The sequence below is a fragment of the Pinus tabuliformis genome, chromosome 9, assembly GCF_031772625.1.
Source record: "Pinus tabuliformis cultivar Carrire ecotype Pingquan chromosome 9, CPIR1, whole genome shotgun sequence".
In the NCBI taxonomy this organism is placed as follows: domain Eukaryota; kingdom Viridiplantae; phylum Streptophyta; class Pinopsida; order Pinales; family Pinaceae; genus Pinus; species Pinus tabuliformis.
Window position 1 is genome coordinate 365,142,026 of NC_142307.1, and position 26,815 is coordinate 365,168,840.

Below are 26,815 nucleotides of genomic sequence, written 5' to 3' on the forward strand. Positions count from 1 at the left end.
TGGCTCCCTTTGGAACAACATCAATCTCTTCAAGGCTGTTAGAGTTTCAATAACTCTCTCATTCAAGTGTGTGCTTCTGAACACTTGCATCATGCAAATGATATTTCAAGATATTAGATTCCTCCTGGATACAATCTTCACACTTTTGAGGTAGAATACTTGAAATGAATCTCCTTCTTGGAAATGTTTCAATGGCCTTCATGGTAGCTTTGGAACTCTCTCCATAAGCCTGTCAATAGTGAAGACCCAAATACTTAGGCCTTTCCTCAACCATTATTGGTTCAACAATACCCTATGCATGTTTACCTAATCCTTGTCCTTCATAGCCCATCTTGGACATTAGCTTGGAACCTATGCCTCTGGTATGTTTCTCAAAAGAACCAATATAAGCATCCTTAGAAGAATTTGAAGACAAACAGGAACTATTTACCTCTTCTTCAAGCTGATACTTGACTAAGGATTCTTTGGCAACAAAGACCTGTGACTCCAACTCATGCATCCTTTTTAGGTTCATATTTGCAATATGAAGTTGCCTCTCCATTTCCTGCAATTTATCAGAAAGCATCTACTTCTCTTCCTCCACGGAATTCAACTACTCTCTAAGTATGTTGCTCTTCCTTCCATCCTCATACATTTCTCTCACCATATCCATCATGGTGACCAAGTCTTGATTCATGTCTTCATCAAAGACTCTTGTGAAGAAAGAATAACTTGAGGGCTCACTTGTAGAAGTTTTCATTATGCTAATGAACAAAAGAACTTCAAACAAGATTAATAAAGAGCTTATTCAGCAACCTTTTGCAACAAACCTCTTGTGCTTCAAGGATTGCCTTCAGGTCCTCTAGGATAAGAAGAATGCCTTCAGCCCTTATTCCTTCTTGTCCTTCCTGGACTGAGCTATCAATAGCTTTCCCTTCACCTTTGCAAACTCAAACAATAGTCAATATGTAAAAAAGCATAAAATCAACCTCTCACTGTTTAAACACCTTTCAGACAAGAAATCTTTGTTATGTTAATCAAGCATTCTGATATAAGCTTGTTTGAAGGTAGGGTTAATAAAACTTAGGCTCTAATACACCTGATCTGTAAATGAGGCACTAAAGGATTCTTGTCAAGCTTAGAAGAACCTCTCCCACTTCCAAAGCTTAAACATTCCCAAGATATTATGATTAACCAATTACAGAATTAATAATGCTTGAAATAGGTGTATGCTTATGTTTATTTTTAACTGTTTAGAACTTTAAATTTGGTTGTGTATGTTGATATGTAAATGCATGTGACAATAATGCAACAATAAAAAAAACACACAGAACAACAATATAATATGGAGTTCACCCAAAACTCTTGGGCTACTCTCCTTGAGCTCTAGTCAACTCGACTAGGCTCTCTGGGATTATGGAAAAGTCCTTTTACAAGCTCCACACTCAACTCCACTAATTTACAGTGAACAAAATGGGCTTAGAACACCATCTCATCCCTGCCTCTAAAGCTCTCCAACTTTCTGGCCCTGGCTCTCGCTCTAGCTCTCAGCACTGGCTCTGGTTCTGACTCTGGCTCTAGCTCTTAGGTCTGACTCATGGCTCTAGCTATCACCCTAGCTCTGGAACTCTCTCTGGCTCTTAGCTCTTTCTCTGTGAGCTATCAACAGTTCGCTCGACCTCCAAGCGATTGTCTTAGCAACTTTCAGCTCTCTGGTTTTTCGGTCGACCTCCAAGTGACTCCAAAAAATCCCTTAGCTACCTTTGCCTCCCGCTCTACTTCCTTTTCCCCTCAATTATGCTCTCTAGATTCTTTGAGGCATTCTTTAGGATCTGCGGCTTTCTGTTTGTTTCTTTGCGTATAATAATTCCTCTGTCTCTTCATCTAGCCCTCTTGCTTCTGGCTCTATGGCTCTACATGTTACAAACACATCATTGTTTAAAAAATGCCTACTTGCTATGTGGCACAATGATCAGGGGCTTTTACAAAGGAATCAGGTCATTTCTTCAAGAGAAAACCTGAAAATGGAACAAAATTCCAATACACAGAGTTTTACCGAGAAATACACTATCGAGCGCAAAATCCCAGGCTTCAAATTCTATGAAATCACGCTCATAATCCCTATTGGGTCCACCCTTTTATGGTTGTCGCAAGCCCACTATTGATCTGCATGATCTCCTATCTAATAGCTGACAGTCTACTTCTGGTGGCCTATGTGCATGGAGATTACTGGCCTGAAAAGGCGGTTTTCTCTGTCTTGTGCCATGCCACGTGTCAGCCAGTGTATGGGTTCAGGTGGAGCTCATCCAATACCACTTACCGCCCGAGGCCCATTCGAAATAACACTTATCATGAAAATTAAATAACCTGAAGCCACATCTATAAACTTTTCGGGTCCAGCTTTATCGCTTCAGGTCATTTCCTTTGTATTTCAATTTTATAGTGGAAATACGCTAATACATAGAAAATCTGAAAAACCTGGATTTCAAATTCTATAAAATTAGGCTTATAATTCACATGGAGTATGGCCCTTATTGGCTTATCGTAAGTCGCATGCCCAATGACCCTTTGTATCGGGGATCACTGATCACCTGATCTCCGATCATCCTGATCGAAACTTGCCACTTGATCTACGCACCCAATCCAATGGTCTATGCACAATCGCACATCAGCCTATCGCTTGATCACATGTCGCAATATCGTTGTGCTATGGGTCATTCCTTTTGGGTGTTCCGATATCCGATCTGCTGATCCGTCAATCTCTCGATCACCGATATCTCCAATCATCGCTATCAGCTCCAATCACAAATCGCAATCAACATACCATAGTGCCTGGGGTCCCGATATCGCATGCGGGCCTATCTCCAATGAAATAAGTCGGAGGTCATAGTTAGGGAGTCCTTCAGCCTTTTCCTTAAGTCCTCTACTTAACCCTTCTGATGCAATTTTCCTTTAGAAGGCCTTTAGGCCAATTTTAGAAGAAATGCCTCCTTTTTCAAAGGATAAAGGCAACCTTCTTTCTGCGATAACTTTTTCATCTAAATTCCATTTTAGCCCATTCAAGTTCCAGTAGATTTAGAATGAGAATATCTATGCAATGGGACTATTTCCAACAAAATCCTTGGAATTTCATTTTCCTCTGTGAGGAACACTTCAGACTTAGAAGTCTATCCAAGATCAATTTTGGATCATGGAGCATACCTTACCATTTAGCCACCTATTCATGCATTTGTTTGAGTTTATTCTCATAGTAGTTTGAAATCCAATCAAAAAATCATTAAGAAAATAACCTATAAGACGTATAGAAAAGAAGCTTGTAATTGTTTTTTCATTCCCTAAGGAGACTTTGTTGTTCCCTTTTTTAAAGTTGAATTTTTAGCTGAGTGTTGCCACTTGTTAGCATATCCAGAGAGCTTTTCAATACCTTTGTAGATAAATTGGGCATGTTTATATCACCATATTTAAAATTCTATAAAATTTATAGAATTTTATATATGGTGATATAGACATGCCCTATTTGATCTGGAAAGGTATTGAAAACCTCTTTGCATATTGCATAAAGATAAAAAATTACAAATGGTTGAAGCAATTCATACTAGATAGAGGTTAGAACACACACAAACTAGAAGCAGACCATAACCAAGATGAGAAGGTGAGCATATTTTTCATGAATAACTAGACTAAGTGACATAACATATGAAATATCATAGTTAAGCAGATTCTATTTTAATCATTCAAAAAAATTTGATGGTCCTCTAATCGACATGTCCCATGGTTAGTAAACCATAGTTTAGTCAATAATTAGGTTTAATGTTTTGAATTTTCAACAAATGAGCTTCCTTCAATGTTGTGGGCCTTGTGATTGAGGCTACATTTGTTAGCTATGCAAGGTAGCAACCAATTTCAAATGTATTTACATAGATTTAATCAAAGAACTTCATTGTAAGAGTTTCTCATTGGGATACATTTTTCAATCACTTGCATGATTTGGTGTCTTCAAAACTTGTTCTTGTGTGCATGTGTGTATTATGTTTTTAAAAAATTGTTGGTTCTCTATTAGTAGTATTTGCTTCTCACATATGTAACAAAATGGTACCACAAAGTAATCCATCTATATCGATATTTATGTTGGTATATGAACATATTTTTGCAACTACATTCCTATTGCGTTTGAATGAAAATTGCATGCGGTAGCCACCACAAAGTGGATTTTCTCGTGATATCCAAATGAAAAGTAATTGATATTAGTGATTGTGCATGTGTTGATTTTATGGAAATAAAAAATTGTTCCAGTTTTTAAATGGGATCCAACCAAGGGTCTATAAAATATTTTGTTTTCTCGCTGTCAAAAGTTCCATTTCTTTTATATTTCATGTTAATGTTAGGATTAAGTTTTTGCATGCTGACAACCTATGTCCTTAGGAGATAACCTTTTTTTCCCCTTAACCGTATTAAATTGGTATTTTTTGTGTCAATTTGTATAATTTCGACAAATACAGTTTACTACATGTAGATTTTAGATATTTTTTCTAAATTTTTTCATTAATTATTCATACTCATGATTCTTTATTAGAAAAAAATGTAATTTTGATATCAGGTACAAAGTGAGGTGGGTTGTATAAAAGCCTTGGCTTTCAACATTACAACTTCTTGTAATAACTTTGTGTTGGGTCTTGTAACAACTACATGTTTCCTAAAAGGTGAGTTGTTGTGTCTATTCTGATTGCCGATAAATCCAACTTTTTTTGTATAATTCGTTTACTTATGGTTAGTATTATTAGAACAATGATAGGTAGTGGAATTAAACATGTTTTGGTTATTAGAGTAGAGGTTCTTTCTAGATTTTTTTATTGGATATACCAGAGCTCTTGTGTTCTTTTCGGCGATGGAGCTGGTGTTGTGCTATTACAAGTAGACATCCTTTTTTAGCCTTGTAAACTAAAGTACCTTTACAAAAGTCTCACTACTTTGACTACAATAGCTGCCATATCTATTAATCCCTTTATATTGTTAAACATGATTTTATACCTTTCTATTTATATAAAAACTAAAAACTTCTTAAGTACTTGACATATCCTTTCAAGTGTTAGTATTTTTACCTTGTTTTCTCTATAATATTACACATTGGAATACATAATTAGATGTTATATTGATTAGCTCATTGTGGTTGTCACAATAATTGTTAGGGTTGAAACATCAACCATTTTGAAATAATGGCTACCTGCATAGCCTGCACAACTTGCATGATGACAAACGTATAGTTTTCAAAGATCTTTTCTACATCTATTTTCTTGAGAAAATTTGTCTTTTTACTTTAGGTACTGTAGATTGCCACTATGTGACATATGCATGATATAATTTCTTGGATAAATAGACAGAAGCGTTGTACAACATAGTCATTTTTAAATATAAAGAAACAATATTTCCAAATACAAAGTTTATTAATTAACAACATCTTTTAGACTTATTTGCTAATTTATGATTATATTTCGGTAGGGGATTTTGTGTATGTTGATATTGTGTTGTCTCTTTGGTTTTTGTCAGGTAACAATGGTTAATAAGGAATGTGTTCTTGAGCAGCAGGCACACATCTTATTCTATTATTGGTAGGAAACTCCATGGTTTTCAAACATGGCAACAAAAACACAGATGTCAGTGGGATATCCAAAGTCCGTGTTGGATCATTTAATACTAGAGATGATTTTGATTCCTTTTTAGATAAAGAATGTCACGAGTCAAATTCAAATAAACAGAAGCAGCTCAAGAATGAAGATGAAGCTATTGCTTTATGTCCAAGTCAATTTCTTTTATTTGTTGGTTGCTGTTATGTTTTGAATGTAGACTTGTTAAATTCCAAATTGCATGTTGGTTTATGTAAAGGGGATGTATATATCTATATATATATATATATATATATATATATATATATATATATATATATATATATATTATCATATGTTGTTCACGTTTTTTAGACATCCGTGTTACATTTACATAGAAGTTTAGATATCATTCAGATATCTAAACGCCAAACAATAACAACATTGAGATTTTTCTTTCACTCAACCTATAACATCTGACATCTGTCTTCATCAATGTTCTTCTTCCATATGCTATTCACTTATGACATTTCCTTTGCGATATTTGGTGCAATTGTTAGTTATAGGTCATTTATAGATTATAAATGTCTTTACAGTTTCACTTCTAATTGAGTATTCAACTGAACATATTGATTCTTTTAAACATAATTATTTTTCCCTCCACCCACTTTTCATAGCTTCCATAACCATTAGGTAGGGAATTGCAACTTCGATATTGCTTTGCTTGTTCAGTAAAATATTGCTGAGACTTCAATTTATTGAAAGTTGTAGAATTTACAATTTATCAAGTTTCAAGGTCTAATTTTTAAAAGTCTAATTCTTTAAAGAGTGCTAGCTCAATGGAAGAGCACCTGCCTCACAAGCAGGAGGTTGGTGGTTCGATTCCATCGTGCCCTAACATCCATATGGAATGGCGACTATCAATTTTTGGTGACGGAGGATCTTTTGACTGTCACCAATGAGATTTGGTGAATTTTTTCGACCCTCACCAAAATATGAAATGGTGATAGTCAACGAACGCCATTATATATACACATCAATAGTGACAGCCTTGAAAAGTCTATAACCATAAATCGTTGCTTTTGATATGAAATGGTGACAGTCTATGTCCATCATTATAGTCATTATTCATGATGGACCTTGAATGTCATCACAACACCTATACTTTTGGCAATGTGGCTTTTGGTGATGATCATCGAATGTCACCATAAATATGCACTAATAGTGATGGCCATGTAACACCCATCACAATAAATCGTTGTTTTTCATATGAAATGGTGACTGTCACTATCCGTTATTATAATCAATATTTGTGATGGACCTTGAATTTCACCATAATACTTACACTTTTGGTGACACCACATTTGGTGGCGTTTAGTTTTTGGTGATGGAGGCTATGGCCAGTCACCATTGCTCATATGAAATTGTGAGGACATCTATCCGTCATTATAAATCATTATTGGTGACAGACTTTGAATGTCACTACAACACCTATACTAATGGCAAGGCCACCTTTGGTGACGTTCAGTTTTTGGTGATGAATGCTATGGTCCATCACCATTGCTCATATGAAATGGTGATGGTCGCTATCCATAATTATAAATCATTATTGGTTATGGACATTGAATGTCACTATAATAGCTATACTTTTGGCAACACCACCTTTGGTGATGTTCAGTTTTTGGCGATGAAGTCTCTTTCGACTGTTACCAATGAGCTAATGGTGACATTTTTCGCCCCTCACCAATGTATTTTTTTCTTGTAATGCAAACACACAAATTTAGTCCATTTGACTTCTATATGTAGTGCCAAACGATATTGGTAATCCACCATTTTCTTTCTCTAACTATATCTATCCACTTGTCCCACAAGAAGACATCCATAACATAAGCAAATGGCAAACCACCTCATCAAAATGTGTTTGGAGTACACTACTCTAAATACATCTAGTATGCCCATAGCATATTCCATCTATTCCTACCAAACTGGGGGCACATATGCCCCTACATATATTCATGATCCATCATCAAATATTGCGCCAGTAGGGCCAAATGCTTGAGTCCATTATTTGAGCACTTGGAACAAAATGGCACTCCACAACCTCATCTAGCTAGGGGGCATCATTCCCACCTGATTAGTCCCCTCCCTCATCATATGGTGGGGGTGGTGGGGAGGTATCTCATGCTTGGGGGCACGATGGCCCTTAGCCACCTTCTCATTTGATCAATATAAGTCTCAGCGTAGACCCCATCTATCTAGCTATGGTCAATTATCATTGCATTCTATGGATAGTTTGGCATATTGGCCTCTCTATCGAGCCATATACACATCAAATAGTGTATATCATTGATACCACGTATTCAAACACCATATTATATATGATGCGACACTTACCACTCAGTCCGCATGTTTGATTTGGTGGGTAGGGATGGTCCTAGACCTTCCCTAGTAGTTCATTCTAGTATTCCTTCATTACCTTGACTCTTCATTAGGAACCATCTTTCTAAGAAGAATTAAGGCCATTTTTGGACAAGTAAGGCCACCTACCTAGAAGTCACAAATCCTGATTTAGATGATCGATTTATCTGCTATGATATCCACAAGATTTAGGGCATTCTCCTCCTCTCCAAATTCTCCACAGCTCATTACGCAAATGAATTAGATTTCATGATAAAAAGCCCTTTTATAGGAAAAACCCTCTTTCTCCATTGCCAGTTGTAACCAAACCATAGCTTCATTTGATGAACCATCCACGCCATTTGAAATCTCTCACTGAGTTCTATGATGGGTCTCTCTTATTTTTTGGTAATTTTACAATTCACTGTGAAGCAATTTTTTCCTAGAGGTCTGACTTTGCCACCTATTAAAACCAAATTTATTCATTTCATCCATCCATACTCTGGTACCACTTTACCTTTTCATTGTTTGACTCACATGTTGATTTTCATCATGAGTAACAACCATTTACTCATGCTTTCATGGTCCCCTCTGGGCCTCCCCCACGTGGCAACATCATCGAGTCACCCTTGTTTAGATCATCAAATATGAGTCACCCTTGTATTTATGGAGTGTATTCCGAGTCCTATTATATCCAGTTACAATGTTTCACATGTTGTCGTCACCCATCCCTACCATTTTACACATATTTTTCTTGTAGCTCTACTGATCCATCTTTTCCAAAGCCATGTTTATGGAATTGACCATCCCCTCCAGAATTGAGTAAGTTGTTGCCAAGTCAACCATCATTAGATGCTCTAAAAAGGTAGTTCATCAGCTTGCAACCCATATTCTTTCCTTCCATCATCATCCTTGGTGTCAGTCCCTCAGTCACTCTAATATGATCCCTCATGCCTTTGCTAAGGATTCCTTATTGCCTTAACTCTGGCAAACCTTCTTCTGTCAACCTTAGTAAATTTATTCCAGAAGAGTGGTCTAGAGGGTGGTGTACCTTAGTTGTATCTTCCATATTTTTTCAGTGCTCAGTTCAAGCAAAGGGAATCATTATTACCCTTTGACTTGGTTTCCTCTCACATACTCAGCATCAACTCCTTATTGCATGCTTGAGATTCATACACTTGACGGTTCAATGATCTAGACGATTTTCCCAATTTTTCTTGGGGGTGTGTGAAATGTTCCAGACCTCATAAGGGATTGGCCCTTCAGGTAGCCCACCAAATTCCCAAATGACCACATATGTTGATCTAGCCTCAGATGCAGTTTTGCAGATTTGATGGGTTTGGTTTTGACTGCCTACAACGTCCACAACACACATGTCTCCTTCAGATGATCCAACCATATCTTCATAACCCTTTCCTGTTCACCAAGGCTTCTTTGGTTGCAACCCCCCCACCATGTCATCCTAAGGGGAATTATGTGTCATGTACTTAGATGTTATCATATTTTGTCCTATCATATGTTTTTCTAGGTGCATTATGTATATAGGATCCATCATATTATATTTTGGCCCATTGATACCAGTGTACCATGTATCATGTACTTTGTAGCTCAGTTCCATGTTGTTGGGCTCATCATTATTCTTTGTACATAGTTATCTCAGTGGGTATGGGTATGCCTCCCCCATCTCCTTTGAGATCATGTACTCCCACATAAAAGGAGACTTCTATCATTTTAGTAGGTCTCGCCCCATCTATTTTTGTCTAACCTTGTATTTCTTCAGTTCTTTCTCTCTTTCTTTGACTCCCCTTTGGTGTCTCGTGGATGTGTAACTTACAACGTATTTCGGTCACACAATTTTCTCCTAACACTCATACGTGTGGGGGCAATCTCGCATCACCAAAAACTAATCACCCAACAATTTCTAACTGGGTGGATCGAAATACACCATGTAGGATTAATTTACCATAGTAAAATCAATTTCACTATGGAAACTAATCTACTAAACCACTTTTATTAAATTTTTCTGATTTAAATAAAAAACCCATCAGAATAATTAGATTGTAAATCACTATTTATTTAATATTCCTTATTTCTATTACTGAAATAATTGTTAAATTGTTATTTAATAAACATTTCAATTTCACACCATTCCTAATTCTCATGAAATAATTAATAAATCGTTTGATTTGTTAATTACTTCTAAATAACTATATTTAACCATTTTAAATGTATTTTCCCTCTAAAATAAATATAATAAAATATTCCAAGAGGTTAGATCTTGATTTGGTTAATATTATTTTATTATTCTACATTTTCCATTCATTCTTCACCATGATCATAAATCATTGTCACCATTGTTGTCTTTCTTCTTTTGAGCTCCCATTTGAGTTCTCCACATTTTTTCTAGGTTTTTCACGTATTGAGAGAGAAAATCATTTTCTGAAGCATCAAGGACATCAAAGGACCCATCCCACAAAGGGAAACTTACATACCCTTTTGTAGATCTCCTTCACCCGGTGCTTTTAATAAAGAATTTATTTTATCAAAGTCTTTCCATTTGTGTAATTTCATTGGATATTTTACTGTTGCTTTCTATGTTGCATCTTCTATACTTTGGTTGCAATTTTTTCCATTTTTATTCCAGATTTGAATCACAAGCAACTATCAACTGGTTTTTAGGGTCACTTGTCACCTATTGATAGTGAAGTTTTTTTGGTACACCTTCCAAAAAATCTTACAATAAAAATATCATTACTGACATGATATATAAGTTAGTTATACTTATTAGTATATTGCATGTATATGATATATTCATTATTGTAAGCTAGTTATATAATGCATATGTTAATTATGTTTCTTGTCATATATAATTGATGTTTGTTAGTTGTTATGTATATTCTACATTTCTATATATTATAATATTTTTTAAATATATATAATATATAATTTACGGTGATTTTATTTTATTTTAATTAAAATTATATTTATTTTTCTAAATATAAAATAACAATATCATATAAAATACTCAATATTTAGTGTTTAAAAAAAATACGATATCCTAAGATGATAATACAAAATTCTTAACTAAGATTAGGTTTATATGTATTTAAACATATTTTTAAATAAAAATATGATACATGATTTCCTTTAACTTTTATAGACCCACTAAATGAATAACATTTACCCAATTGATTAAAATTTTATTGGTTTATGAACTCAAACCTATCTATGTGGGTAATTTTTTGGAGGCCCGTTGATGCAATTTACATTTATGTTTCAATTTTCTATTGAGAAAATAATATATTTATAGAAACAACCAATGCTAGAGTAAGAGATGGTGCATTTATTCATTTTGGTTTCTACTGGAATTATCAACTAGAATGGGATTGAAATCATGTGACATGAGTTTGATTTTTTTCACACTTCTTATAACATCTACATGTTCCAACACTACAAGTATAGTTCAATAAATTTATGGAGGTACATTTCAAGAGAGATTCAACGATTTGACCTATATCTTCTCTTCATAAATTTCTATAATTCCATAGTAAGGTATTTATTCACCTTCTACTTTACAATTAACAACATATATGACATCACATGATGAAGGTTTTCTTAAATGTATGTTGAAATGTATTTGGAAAATTTTAGTGTAGACATAGAGGACCAACTATTGAAGACCGTGAGTTATGATGGCATCAAGTAGGATTTTGGAGCGTTGAAGGTTGTTTTTCATATACATAGTTTTTAGGTTTTCTCGAATTATGTAATGCATTATCAAAAATCCTTAAAGGAAATGGTGTTATTACATCATTCAAGCTCCTTGAAACCATCTATTAGAAGATGAAATCTGTCAAAGACAAATTTGAACAACTTCAGTTCAAAATATTTTATAAGATTAATTTCCCACATGCAATGTGCTACATTGGGAAAACTGGTTGGTCCTTCAACATAAGACTCAAAGAACATGGAGCTTACATAAGGAAATAAAGTATTCGCTCTTCCACCCTTGCTGAATAATCATCCTAGGCTAAGAACCACCTGTGCCTTGAAAACACAAAAATTATCACACAGGAAGATCATTATTTCAAGTGTAAGGTGATGGAAGCCTTGTAAATCATCAAACACCCCAACAACATGAACATGGATGGAGGGGCTAAGATAAATAATAGTTGGATGGCTCTAATATCTCTCATTTAACCTCTCCTTCCTCCTCCTAAAACTTCTCCTTTCCTTCTCTAAACTATCCCCATTCCTTCTCCCTATCTCTGCATGAAAAAACCCTCCCTCCTCCCATCCATTAACCTCCCTTTCCCTCCCTTTACTTCCTTGCTTCTATTTTCTTAACCCTGCTCTATCCATCTTCTTTTCCTCCAACTTTTCCCCCCTTTATTACACTCATTTTTCCCCTTCCTATGTTATTATTTTTTTTTTATTATTATTATTGTTATTATTATTATTTTAGTATATATTTCATTTTTTTTTTTTTTTTTTACTACTTTGATTATTTCGTTTTCCTCTTCTTTTAATTAATTCTAACTTGTGGTTCCTTTATTATTTTATTATTTCATTTTATTATTTTCCTTTTCTTTGCTTCTTAACTTTGTTATTTTATTATTTATTATTTTAGCTTAATTTTCAATTGTTAATTTCTAGTTTCTCTTCTTCTAATATAGTTTTATGTTTCTTGTTTTTTACTTTTACCTTTTATTTTTTCTTCTTCTTTTTATTATTCTGACATTATTTTAATTCATTTGATTGTTTTTTAATTAGAATGAGTCAACTCTCATTGTATTAACCTCATTTTTTCTTCTTCCTCTCTCTTATTTATTATCTCACTACTGTGTTCTTCTCTTGACATTCTTGTCCTAATGACGAGTCCAATTCGTGTGTCGAAACATAGACCTCAAAGAGGACACCCGTAGAATCAATTTCAAAATATTGTTCTTCAAAACTGAAGAAGATAAGTGTCCAAACAACAATTTATTTACAACTATGCATATTAAGTGTTTTAATTTACACTATAGATAATTAATACAAATATTTTTTGGATACATCTTTGCAATTTTCTCGTGCATATATTAGTTCATTTTAAGAATGTATTCCATTGATATAGTGGTAGGACACAACCTTTTATCTCATACAAATTTAAAGACTACCATCATAAAAATAAATGCTTATCCGTTTATCCATATGCATGGAGTATGATTTGGGATTACTATTTAGTTATTTGAAGAACAAATTGCATGTCATTTAAGTAATTTCATATTTTTATGTGATTTGTGAGGTAATAGTATTTCCATAAAGTTCTAGAGGAAATTGAAGCAAATCCATAATTTTTTTATACTAAATATTTTTAAAACTAAGTTCACTAAAAAAAATATCCAGTATTTAAAAATTAAGTTGCTATACATTGAAAGTAATATAGAGACGGTATTAAGAGGAAATAATAGAGTTTTTTATAAATTATATTATATATCTTATTGAAGCTAGATTAGTGCTCGAGAATCTATAATTCATTTTTAAATTTAAATTGTTAAAAAAAATAATTAATTAGTTTTATTTGAGGCTTATATAACTTAAAAATACAAATATTTGATCATTGTCTCTATTTCTAATCGTTGGATTCACAATTATAATAAGAGAAAGAGTTAATCAATATAATATGTATTTTACTTATTTAAACATTAAAAACACCATAAAGCACCAATATCATAAATTGAATATGAAACAATATATATACATGGAAACCCTTTTAAGAGAAAACAACAATAATTCTTTAAATAATAATTCCTTATAGATTCAACCTGTTATTATAATAAATTGTAGGAACTAACCTACATGAGACACTAATACCATCACTTTCAAATTTCTAGGAACGAAGTTGTTGGTGTTCAACTACGAATTATTAAATTCACCCTGCCCCACATTAATTGTCAATATGGGGCTCGTCTTGTTATTTCAAGGCTATTGTGCAAAGTCTATGTAGGTGATGGCTTTCCCACCCAGCATTGAGCATTCAATCAACAATATACCAATGTGTAACAACAAAAAATAATAGAAACAACAATTAGAGTAATAGAAAATTAGGATTCATAGAAACACAAACTTAATGAACCAATACAATGATAAATAAATAATCACAACAAAACAAAATATACACACATCACTAATCCAACAACCCCTGATCAAGAGAGTGGGCCCAACTTTCTGATCAGGGTTGTGGAAAAACTATCCAAGGCTAGATAATACTCAGAATATCAATATTACATTAATCAAAAGGAAAATACAGAAGTTTGTTGTTACATTTTCAAAGGAAAACCTTCAATATATGATCTCCTCCCTATATGTGTTATCTCCCATTTCTCTCTGATTTGTGTCTTTTAAATATAAAAACAACAAAGGGAAATTTTTAAAAAATCGATTACAAAATTATTTCGAATACAATTTATATTGATTAAAAAATATAATTAAGCAATATGAGATCTAAGAGATCTTTCCATCATGCTCCAACTCGAACAAGTTAAATCTAGTTATTGCAACTAGGCAATTTGGAAAATGGCCAACCTTGTATTTCTCCCATTACAGACTAAATTGTTGAAGGAAGCTCAATGGGAAACTAACTTGGTCCATTCTTCACAAAACCCGTGTCTCGTATTTTCAATATTCTGCTTCGTTTGCCCGAAACATCCAATGCAAAAATGTCACTTTTTATTCTAGCGAATTTCTGAGTTAGAATATTTGATTATGTGCTAAAGATAAAATTTGCAATTTGGAAAAGGTCTTGGAGGCTAAAATCATGAGTGATGTTATAAAAAATTCATTAATAAACAATCGTTTGAAAAATCATGCATAATAATCATCAATTTATTAAAAATAAAGGACAACAAATATTACTTATGACAAGAGCATGAATAATTATAAAATGGAATTATATAATAAAATATGATAAATAGTTTTGATAAAATAATAGCTGAAATGGATGAAATGCATGTTAAGAAGTGATAATAATAATAAAAAATGAGTATCCCAACACAACCTACGAGAGGCACCAATATCCTCTAATTTGTAAGAAACAATGTATAGGAACCACCCCCTCTATTGTTTTTTAGGCCTAAACCTAGAGGACATAATAATGCCCTCTATTCCTTTATAGGAACCAACATATCAGAGACAACAATCCCCTCTATTGATTTGTAGTAACAATCCTATAGGAGATAACAAGCCCCTCAACTACATTTGCATTTCAATGCTCAAATCTCTAAGATATACTAGTATCCATCATTCTCTACTTAGTTATGTGCTTCAGTTTGATCAACTAGTCAGTTTTGCAATATAATATTCAATGATCAAACCTTGTAATATGCTTTTCATATTCCCTACACCAGTCCACTCTATTTCTCTAAAATATACTTCAATCTCTATATTTATGCATTATATTTCTTTACTTTAGGAACTCCCTTTACACAATTTCAAATGCCATGTTTTACCAACATAACTAGGACCTCCTTGAATACTGAATTTAAAACATTGTTTCTTTTAATTAGGAACTAATAAACCTATAACCACATACAGTGCCATGTACTAGCTCCACATTTAACCAATGTTATAACCAAGCACTTTACCAATTTAAAAAACACTCCAAACTTGGGCACTTGCACAACTACATTATAAAATTAGGAACTTGGTTGGTTATTGAATATTTTCAACAAACAACTCTAAATTGTATGTTCACTTGCCGCTCAAGTTAAAATTTTAAATTTTTTATTCTCACCCAAAATGTTTAATGGTAGAAAACCTCATAAAAATAAGACTTTTAAGGTATGTATGATTGAAAAAAAATTGCTAATTTATAGGTAATGAATTGTCAGATGATAGTTTTAGGCATTGAGATAGTGGAATCTAAAAGGATCCAATACTCTATACACTTTTAAAACTTTCAGGATTTGATATTCTAGGGTCTTTAATCCCTATAACTATAACATAATTTATTCATGTCTAGGTGGTGAGTCCTGAAAACATGTCTTTTCCAAACCATCGATAGTGAGATATGTTGAGGAAATTTATCCCTATCCGGTTCAAACAAGTTCTTTCATGACTAGGGTCTATGTTGCATGACTTATTAGGAACTAGGATATTTTTGAGTCCAAAACTCTCAATTTGAACAAACCATAGATATTACAACATGCTAGGGAATCTTATCCCATTAGGTGCTATATCTTAGCACCTTATGACAATACAACATGATCTGGCAATGCATATATTTGGATATCATAATTTCACTAAAATAAATAAGGAAATAGTCTCCAATTATTCAAGATGTAGGTGGAACTTTTAGATGTAATTGTGATACCAAAATATCTATGTATTGGACAAATAAAAGAGATAACGAAGGAAATAATAACCAATTAGTCAAGGTGTAGGTGAAAATTTTAGATGTAATGGTGATACAAAAATATCTACGTGTTGTCCAAATAATAAATACATGGTTTTTGTTAGTAAAACACTGAGGGCCAATATAGTATACTCTGGTGGAACCTTGCTATCTGAGGTCTAGACTCCTATATAGAATATGTTGGTTGAAAACAAACTTTGTGTTTGTTAACTAATGACGATGCATGAAATAAATTGATTTCTGTGCTCAATCATGTTATAAATAAATTTTAAGATGTACATAAAAAACAAGATATAAGTTATTCTTCAATATGTCTTGGACTCAATCAATAAATTTTCAATATAATAGAGTCCTCCAATCCATGAACTCTTCATTGAGACTCAAATTCCTCCTCATATCTTAGGTCTCTTTAGTTCTCTAAATCTTCATCATAGATACTCTTCCTTTACTTCTTTGGTCTTGTGTTTTCATATGGTCTTTCCTATCTTAGATCAGATGACTACATTATTTCCATTCTATATGTGCTTAACAAATATGGATATTTATAGTGATTTTGCACTTACACTAGGTTGACTCATCAATAATGGAGCCAATGATACCATCCATCCAATAATACTAACATGGGTCCATTATTCCTTCCGCCAACACACATACACAGATCCTTCGTTTCACTGCTACATAATTTCTCGGATCTCTTCTACTTTGGATTTTTCATAACTTGGTTTTCTAGCCACATAGGTCCCCCCCAACCTTTAAGTCAATGAGAAGAAGGAGTATCATGGGTCTCACCCTACCTTTCATGTCAATGAAAACCTAATATGAAATAATCTACACATTTTTCATTGATGGTAACCCTCACATGAAGTTGGGAAACTATTTAGGAGTTCCATACATTTGAATTTTTTCCATATGGAAAAGGGCTATTCATTATAAGTGTAGTACTTCCTATATTTTCAATTTTTATTTCGTTTTTTTAATAATATTATTGTATGACATCAATGAAAAGAGGCCTACTCTCCTTGTCACCAAATTTTCCTCTTGATGCATGTTTTTCTTTACATTCAACTTAATTCTACTTATCAAAAAAATCTCATTTTTTTATTGCAAAAATTGTCACTATTTATAATTCCTCCATTTTTCTCCAATTTGCACCCACTTCCATAAACTTGGAGTAAGAGATCAATCCCCTTGAAGTTATGCTACCTTTTCCCTTTAATTTTATACAACTTCTCCCTTCTTTCATAAAATGGATGCCACCCCTGAACTAATGCTTCTTCTCATCTACTATTGTCATCCTTGATAAAATTGATACCCCGCTTAAAATAATTTTTCTTATCTATAATTTTTTACACTAGGACAATGGTAGTTCCTTGCAAGCTTGTGCTTTGTAACAATATATATACAGCTCATTTTTCAACAATATTATTCATTTTCCTTATATCTTTCTTGTCTATTTAAGAAATTTGTCAATATATTATTTTCTTTCCAATTATAGTTCATTATCTACTTCATGCTCTTTACACATCAACTAGTTGTTCACATCCTGAAAATTTTCCATTTAACCATTCTTCTCTTGAAAATTTCTCTCTAAAGTTTTCATATTATTGATGTGAACAAGATAATTGCAATCCCTCAGTTATCGTAATATTATATTTTCTTTTTATGATGAGATTAGGGGGATATGAATCCCATTAAACAATTTTATTCTTAAGAATTTCATTGAGGACATATATATTATTTAGGTTCTTGATCACTTTTACCTCCAATCTTCCTGAACCTACTTTCCTTATCTCAAATCACTAAGAATTAAATGTGATATCATATCCTTAATCACACATTTGAATTATACTTCAAAGGTCGTATTTAATACTTTCAACATATAAAATATTTTGATTTTATTCCTCCCATTGTCAAGACAAACTATGCCCTTTCCAACAATCTTCATTGTTACATTATCTCCAAGAGTAACACTCCCTTATTTGAATCCTTTATAGAGAGAAAGTGTATCTTATCACCTGTCATATCTCCTCAACACCCATTGTTATGCAGAAATTAAGATTACATCCAGAAGTAATTTCCCCACACCTAGTGTATTGGTCTAAAACAACAGAAGGAAAAGAATATAGATTTTTCCTTAGACAAATTGAATAATGGGAAATAAGCCTACTTGGAACCCATCATAATACTTGCTTTTTTGTTTGAGATTTATCAATTGGCTAAAGAAGGTGTTTCTCTTTGTATCCTCATAATGTGCTACCATTTCCTCCATGAAAATTCACCACGTGACAAGTGGTTTATGATAACAAAGCCCTTCATACCATAGAAATTGATTTGGTTCTAAATATAAACATCCAATATGTACCTTTTGCAATAGTTTCACCTCATGTGCATCAAAATATTTCTCCATCTGTACTATCCATGTTATGGGATCCTTGTCATCACACTTCGTCATATCTATCTTTGGAATATGTTGGATCTTCAATTCAATGTTAGATTCTATGAAATCATGATCCACATTAATTTTTTGCTAATCATGAGTTTCCTCTACTACCTTTTCATCATTATGAGGCCTTTCTTGTAGCAACTTTGTCCCACCTTCCTTCAAACCTTCCATGTCTTTCTTCAAATATTCCATGACTTTCTTCCAATATTCTTTAATCTCATAAATATCAACTTCCATGTCATAGATAAAACTATTTATCTTAGCATCTATTGAATTCTTAAAATCGTCCATCAAATTTCGATTACTAGGTGTTTCTATTTTCTTGATTCGAGTCATTCTTTTTCTTGCTTTTAGGATCTCGATCTTCAATCTGTTGTATCTATGATAGTTCAGAACTCCAAGGTCTATAATTATGACCTGTGGTATCCCTCTACATTCTCCTTCCAATGCCACAAGTCTGATCGAAATTGAATTCTCCACGAAAGAGTTATGCTCAATCTCCCAAGATGACCGAATTATATACTTTTTCAGTAGAATGAACTTGTACGAAGTGGCACGTCTCACTGTTTCAACCTTCAGACCTGCAAAAGATATGCACAAAAGCGTAGTCCATCCTATTTCTGTAACTTCTTACCAAATTTCAATCTGATGTTCAGATCGAAGGTTATGAGGATTTTCACAAGGTCACCTGTTTATAATGTAATTTGGTATTCTCAAAAGACCCTAACTTCCTCATATTATATATTTGAAAATATAGCGAGACAAGATCTTAAATTAGGACCCAAGATTCACCAAGATTTCATCTCAAATGAGTTTTAGTTTCAGAGTCTGAACCTTTGTATAAAAATAATTATAGTGAAAATTCCGTGATGAACTGTTTGCGATGAATTCTAGATCTTGAGAAAACCCTAACTTCCTCAGATCATATCTCTGAAACTATAGCAAGACAAAATCTAAAATTTGGATCCGCGGTTCAAAAAAATGTTGGCTCAAATGGGTTTTTGGTTTAGCTATGGAAACTTTGTAGCGAAAATGTTATAGCAAAAATTCCACGATGACCTATTTGGAGCAGCAAAACCCTAGAATCTAAAGCTCTGATACAAAAAGTTAGGAAACAAGCTCAGAAGAAGATAGAAAAGATATATAAATGCCTTCAAAATAAGCCTCTTCAAGGGGGAAACCTCCTTTACATTACACAAACGAACAATTCTTGGATGATACAAATGACAAGGCCTCCATTTTATATAGAGGATTCTAAGAGGACATAATATAATCAGAACCGACATAACAATAGTAATGTAAGGGCACAATAATAACAATAGAGGGCTTCTATGGGGCACAATAATAAAAATATGGGGACTACATGGGCACAAAAGTATAATAATGTGGTTGTACCAATAACAATAACAAGTTAAATTAGTAGTATGGGGACCTAATAAAGACAAAATGATTATGATGTGGAATTGGTTCAGGAATGATAGACATGAATGAAGGCTTAGGACTATTGTAGTAGATATCAACTCAACAAATTCTCTTGAACATGCCAGTGGAACTGAATGGAGTTGGAAGAATTGACCGAAAATCAAGTGTGAAGTCTTTGATATGGTGTCATGAACCAAAAGACAAGAAAATTTCCCAACCCAACAGTCACTGATATGTAGTGAAATATTTTCATGTTCAAGAGTGACTCACTGCCAATAATAGGTGGAGTATCCAATTTTCCCAATTTCCCTAACCATTTTTTGCCAATACCTTTTTATTTTTGACAAGATTGAGAAGGATAAAATATGATTGATCTGTATGTTCATCCTTCAAATGAATCCCACTGAGTATTTTAACAAACCCTAAGAAGGAGTGGTTCAGTCTCGTCATGTTCGATGAGTCCATCAATATTTTATGTTTTTATGATTCTAGAAAAGGTATAACTTGACTCCTTTTTCATGTTTAGAGAGTTTGAAAAATAGGCAAAAAATAGAAATCCAAAGGTTCATTTTCATAAATAGAGACTTGAGTCCGAAAAGGTAGAAAATGATACTCAAGAGAACCTCTTAGGGATGTTTAGCTAAGGTATTACGTTTTTGTAAATAGTCTATCACATTCCAGGAAAGGGCTAAAATTATACTCAGGTGAATTATTTTCATTTACTTTAACAAGTTCAAAAATACAATTTATTGATGATATTTTCATGTTTAGAGAGATTGAAAAGAGTTTAAAGAGGAATCCTCATATAGGAACAAGTGGTGTGAAGGATAGAAATACGTTTCAGTCATGATGGAACTTCTCAAAATACACAAAGCTCATGAGACTAACTAATAAGAGAACTCATCTCAGTGGTTCCTCAAGAAATGGTAAAACAACAAAGTGAAAGTGTACAATTATCCAAACAGATGGTGATGATGGAATGAGAAAACCAAGGCTCATATAGCATAAATAGACTGATGAAAATGGTAATCACAAGCGATAAAAGGAGAATGGTTTTATGTTTACACAATATTAAAACAAGCGTGAAATTGGTTTCATTTTTTTACAAGCTTGAAATAGATAAAAAGTATTCTTGAAATAAGTTTTCATGCCGCTAGCATAATGACTCAATTCGAGGGACATACCCCCAAAGGTTCATTTCATGCACCTAAGTAACTACTGGTTACTAATAGGAGGATGGAATGAATGTTCATTTATAATATCAAGTGAAAGACTCAACTAGAAATTTACGAGATCTAATCAAGGACTTGAATTGCAAGGGGATTTGATTCATTTTTGAACGAGCATGGCATAGGAAAAGAATTATGCTCATAGACCTTGTTTAATTTCTTAACAAGCTTGACACAAGAAAAGGAACTCTGCTCTGGGAACCTTGTTTCATTCTTTTCAAGCTTGACAAAAGGAAAGTAACTCTACTTTGGACCATGATCATGGCTGCCAAGAGGCCATGGCTTCTAAGAGGTTCTCATCAAATGGGGGAACAATGTTCTAGAAGGGATACATATCAAAGTATCCAAGGGAAAGAAAAAACATCAATGCTCCTACTACATGATGCACTACATCACCTACTAGATCATCAGTAGATGTGGACATGGAAGATGTTGCAACATAATTAATTTGTGTCAGGGGAGATACCACTTAAATATAAAGACCATTTATGGAATTTGGTTGATTGGGTGTCAAATTAGGACTAATAAATCAAAGTTGGTCAATGGTCACCATTATTCCTTCATGTGTCAAACACGTCATATCAAAGAGTGAAGAGACAAGTGCTCCCATGTCATAAACATAGTGAAGCCTAAGGAGTAAATTAAAATTCAAAGGGCTTTGGACTACTATCACATCAATATAGAAAGTCTTTCCTCCCAAATTAATAATCAACTAAGGAAGGATACATAACAGTTGAGTCGCTCCTTTGTTAAAGTTAACATATTATGGGTAATGGGAACAAGATGTGGAGAACCTAAAGCTTTCCAGGAAGTTGAGGAGAAAATACTAAAACACACACCTTATTTTATGAATATTCCAGGTATGGGAATGTTATAAGCCTCTACTATTATTTGGAAGGGCATGTAAGGAGGATGACAATACCCTACAAATCAACTCTAATTAAAGGAAGTGACCATACTACTTGGAGGGGGTGTCGTGGGAATTGGAGAATTACCCCCTTGTATAATGGGAATTGGACTACTACTCCCTTGTGCTGTGGCAACAAGAATATTTCCCCCCCTATCTTGTGGTAATGGGAGGATTCCCCCCCATTTCATTGGAATATAAATAAACGAGAAGAACCCGAGCAATATGAACTTCACTCTCTAAGGTAAAAGTATGATAAACTAAATGTTGAATTGAGTCAACCATTTTCTTAATGGTGGCTAGTCTAGAACAGACCGATGGGATTCATGTTCAGAGTGAGTCGGATTGGATGGAGATGGATTGTTGGGAACATGATCCGCCAAGGACAATTTTCGGGGTAAAATCCCATGTTTTGGGTCAAATGTTTTTATAAAGTTGTAAAGTCTTTGTATTTTGTTTTCGTGGAGCATGAAGTTGTCATTGAGTCATAAAGGGTTGTCCACCGTTATTTTGTAAAGTGTAGAGTCGGCTGTAAAGATCTACCCATGGTTTGTAGATCATGGGATTGTATAAAAAGAGCTAAGTAAGTAAGTTATAAGTAGTTGAAGAGAAGTAATAAGTCTTGAGCGATAAGGAGGAAGTCTCTAGAAGTCTAAGATTTGGGTCTTAGCATAGGTAGAGGCTCTGCAGCAAAGTGTGCATAGGCCTAGGGTGGAAGTCTGTAGCTGAGTGCGCGGACCCTTGTAGATATGTGTGTAGGGCAGATAAATTCTGTAATCATCTGAAGATATCAATAAAGAAAAAAATTCTACAAATTCTATTTATTTTTTTCCTGTTAATGCATCTTGTCATATTTTGTATGGAGTTCATTTACAATGCTTATGTGACGTGCAAATGTATGTAATTATTTTGGTCAATTGAACGCAAGTAAGAATATTTGTTTATGTAGTGCTAACTATGATTTTTTAGAAAGATAAATAAAACACTTAAAGATAATTTAGAACTCGTACAATTCACTATCATAGCAGTGCGAAAGTACCTGGACCACAGGCTAGGGCTGCGTGAAGATCGATCATACTCTTCCATGAAGGTATTGAAGGGCAGAATAAAGGGCTAGCCTGACAGAGACCTAAAACTTAACAACCTGTGCGAAAGTAAGAATAGAAGGAATAAACTAACATCAAGACCATCTCAGTGTGCAAAAACTTGGTTCCATGATCCCCCATACCGCTTCGAATGAGACTTCAGTCCGTGCTCCGTGGGCTGATGCTAAAAGGGCCAATAGTGTAGGGATTTGTTTGGCTAACTAACGCTGAACCTGGGTCAGGCCCCACACAGCCAACAAATGGTTCCGTTTGTGGGACTGTGATATGCATAAGAGATGTGTGATGTCATATCACTCGAATCCAACTAAGAAAGAGATTGGAGACTAACTCAATAAGAAGATCCATGAATTTACGGCGTAGGAGAATAGAAATCCATGACTGACAAAGGAACAATGGCTGGAAAACTTATATACAGGGATTGACGAGATCTTTTTCTGTTCCTTTATGGTTGAGCTATACAAGTGGATCGTGAAGCTAGTGGCTAGCCAAGGAAGGTGAAGACTTAATGGTCCTATTGTCTAGACCCCAAAGTTAGTACAAAGACTGGAAGCATTTGAGGATAAGATTGCATATGCTATCGATCATTGGCTTGATCACATCATAGGAGGATTTGTGGCCGAATTCACAGTCGATACCTCAGTTAGCTACGAAAAGGTGGAGCGACACTTTTTCAAAGGTCTATGAGGTAAGTACTTGAAGTCCTTGAATACTTGGATTAAGATGTGATTGTGTGAAAAATGGGTTATGCAGCTACCTTAATGTTCTGAGCTACATGAAGTGGAAAAACTTATAGGAAAGAAGGGAGAAAGGGTCTTGAATATAGTCCATTGATTTCACCTCCATTGGGTGATGAAGAGGGAGTAGCATAGGCTTCTCCACAAAGTGTTATTCAGTTAATAAGACAAAAATTCCTGTGACTGCCATCTCCACCCATACCACCTCCAAGTTCACCACCATCACCTACGACTTCACCCATATCACATCCACCTCCACTGTAGTTCAGCATGGCAAATTCAATGGAGCTGGCTTTGTTTAAAGGCTTAGGAAATGAGGACCCAGACCAATTCTGATTTGTCATGAAAGTTGTATGGGAAGCTCAAGGTGTCACAGATGATCACATGAAGAAGGTAGCATTGGTTAGTGATTTGTAGGATCGTGCGCTAACATGGTATATCAAGTACTGTAATGATAACCCAAATGTTGGGGTGGCAGATATCCATACTACAATGAATAAAGAATTTAGGAGACCTAAATCTAAGGCATAGTCGATTATGGGGTTTAAGGAAATCACGATGAAATGAGGCAAGACACCTTGGGAATTAGATAAGAGCTTTAAGTGTAAACTCCGCAAAGCTAACATGAACTTAACAGATTGACAACACCACGAGTGGTTTGCGGCTTTGCTCTTGCCACACCTAAGGGTTGTGCTGCCACAACAGAAGATAACAACTCATACAGAGGCCTTGGAGATTGTAATGAGACTGCATGAAACACTAATGCAGGATTTGAATATGGGGGTTCAGCAGATCCAAGCATAGTTGCAAAATCTTTGCATTGAAATGAAAAGTTTCAAGTAGGACATAACAGTTCGACCGGAGGTGCGTGAAGAGGTATGGTGCTTCAAATGCAAGGGTCAGGGGCATGACAAAGACAATTACCCAATCTTTGTGAGAAATATTGCAGGAGGAGTGCCGATGATTTTGAGGCTGGAAGCTCAAGCGAGACTGAGAACAGGGCTTGCATTGCGGTGTGCTATATGTCAAGTAGTAGAAAAACATATGACAGATAATTGTCATTTATTGCACAAGTTTGTACAAGCACCACAACAATTGTTCTGCAACTTTTGTAGGTCGGTAGGCCATGATGAGTGCAACTAGAGAAGCTATGAATTGATAATGGATAGAACACCCACCTATAGGGTTCAGGAAGAAACGCGACCCCCTAACGAGAGTGCGGGGATGGCGTGAACAGGCTTTCAGGGGTGCGGATGAGGTCGAGGTAGAGGAGGACCTAGAAGAGGTTGGGGATAGCTAATCTGCTACAATTGCAGAGGACCACAACACTACACCCGCGATTGCACTAACCCAATGTTTCCATCGCGCAAATATTGCACTCTATTTTATCATGAAATGGAGGACTATCCTCCATTGATAGTGAGCATATGTGACAAAGGGGTGCTACAACCTTAGCCAACTCAGAGGCTGTAGATGATGAGATCTGAGCCTCACGAAGAGGATCCGAATGTGAATATAGTGCTCCAAAGTGGAATTTAAACAGTGGATGATAAGGGGAAACAGCCTGAAGGCAGTGCATGGGTTCATAAAGCTCCGAAAAAGGAGGCTGAATTTGATTTGGAATTCACACACAAAACATTCATGGAAGCAGAGAAGAGCTTTGCTGAGGCCACCACCTCAGGGAGCAATGATAAGCCAGATTAGGAGATGGACCCTTCTATGCTTACAACCTTTCTAGAGACCTACATGAAGCTGATACGCAATAGAAAGGTCGTGAAGGGATTACAGGAGCTTATAAATAGATGCGTCAAAAACACTTTGGGTGAACCACACGTAGTACGAAAGATTGGTAAGCATAAAACAAGGATAGGACAAGAGATGAGACTGACTGCATAGATAGGAGAGTATGAAATGGATCAGGTTATTTCAGATTTGGGGTCAGACGTGAACATCCTACCAAAGCAGGCTTAGGAACTAATGGGAAGACTTCTGCTGCAGTGGTCTCTGATTCAGTTAAAAATGGAAAATTAGTAGAAGATCATCCCCAAGGGGTGACTGCAAGGGGTGACTGTAGATATTGAAGGTGCGAGCGTGTTGGCTGACTTTGAAGTAATAGAAATTTTTTATGACAACAACCCCTACCCTATGCTCCTTGGCATCAATTGGGCTACTAATATGAACAGGGTAATCAACCTAAAGAAGTGAAAGATGATATTTGAGAAGAAATCACTCCGCGTAATAGTACCCCTATATCCTTCTGAAGGATCATGCTATACTGAACCAGCTTGCGATTAAGAGAGCGATGATGATTTGGACTATCTATATAAGTTAATTGTCGTGAGGCCCAGGAGCTCAGCAAGATGTTCCGCTACACATGACTCCTGTTTTCTATTGTGCTAGTAGCATGGGAGCTGCCATAGGGCAGTCAATTCCCTTCGCTTGCACCAGACTTAGCAGAAGTAGCGAAGTACGCTTCCCTGTGGGTGACCAAGGATGCACAACGCATCAAGGACAATAAGATCTTCCAGATCTTGATGGAGATGAACATCCTCATGGCCATCAATTGAAAACCATAGTTGTCGCCTACAGTGTTTGTCAACCTG

At 34.8% G+C, this 26,815-nt stretch overlaps 1 non-coding gene across 1 annotated transcript; it reads left to right on the plus strand.

Moving 5' to 3' along the window:
* Positions 1 to 6,404: 6,404 nt before the first annotated feature.
* TRNAV-CAC (transfer RNA valine (anticodon CAC)) lies at positions 6,405 to 6,476 on the plus strand. Its single transcript has one exon. It is a non-coding gene; the product is annotated as a tRNA-Val (tRNA).
* The last annotated feature ends 20,339 nt before the right edge of the window (positions 6,477 to 26,815 follow it).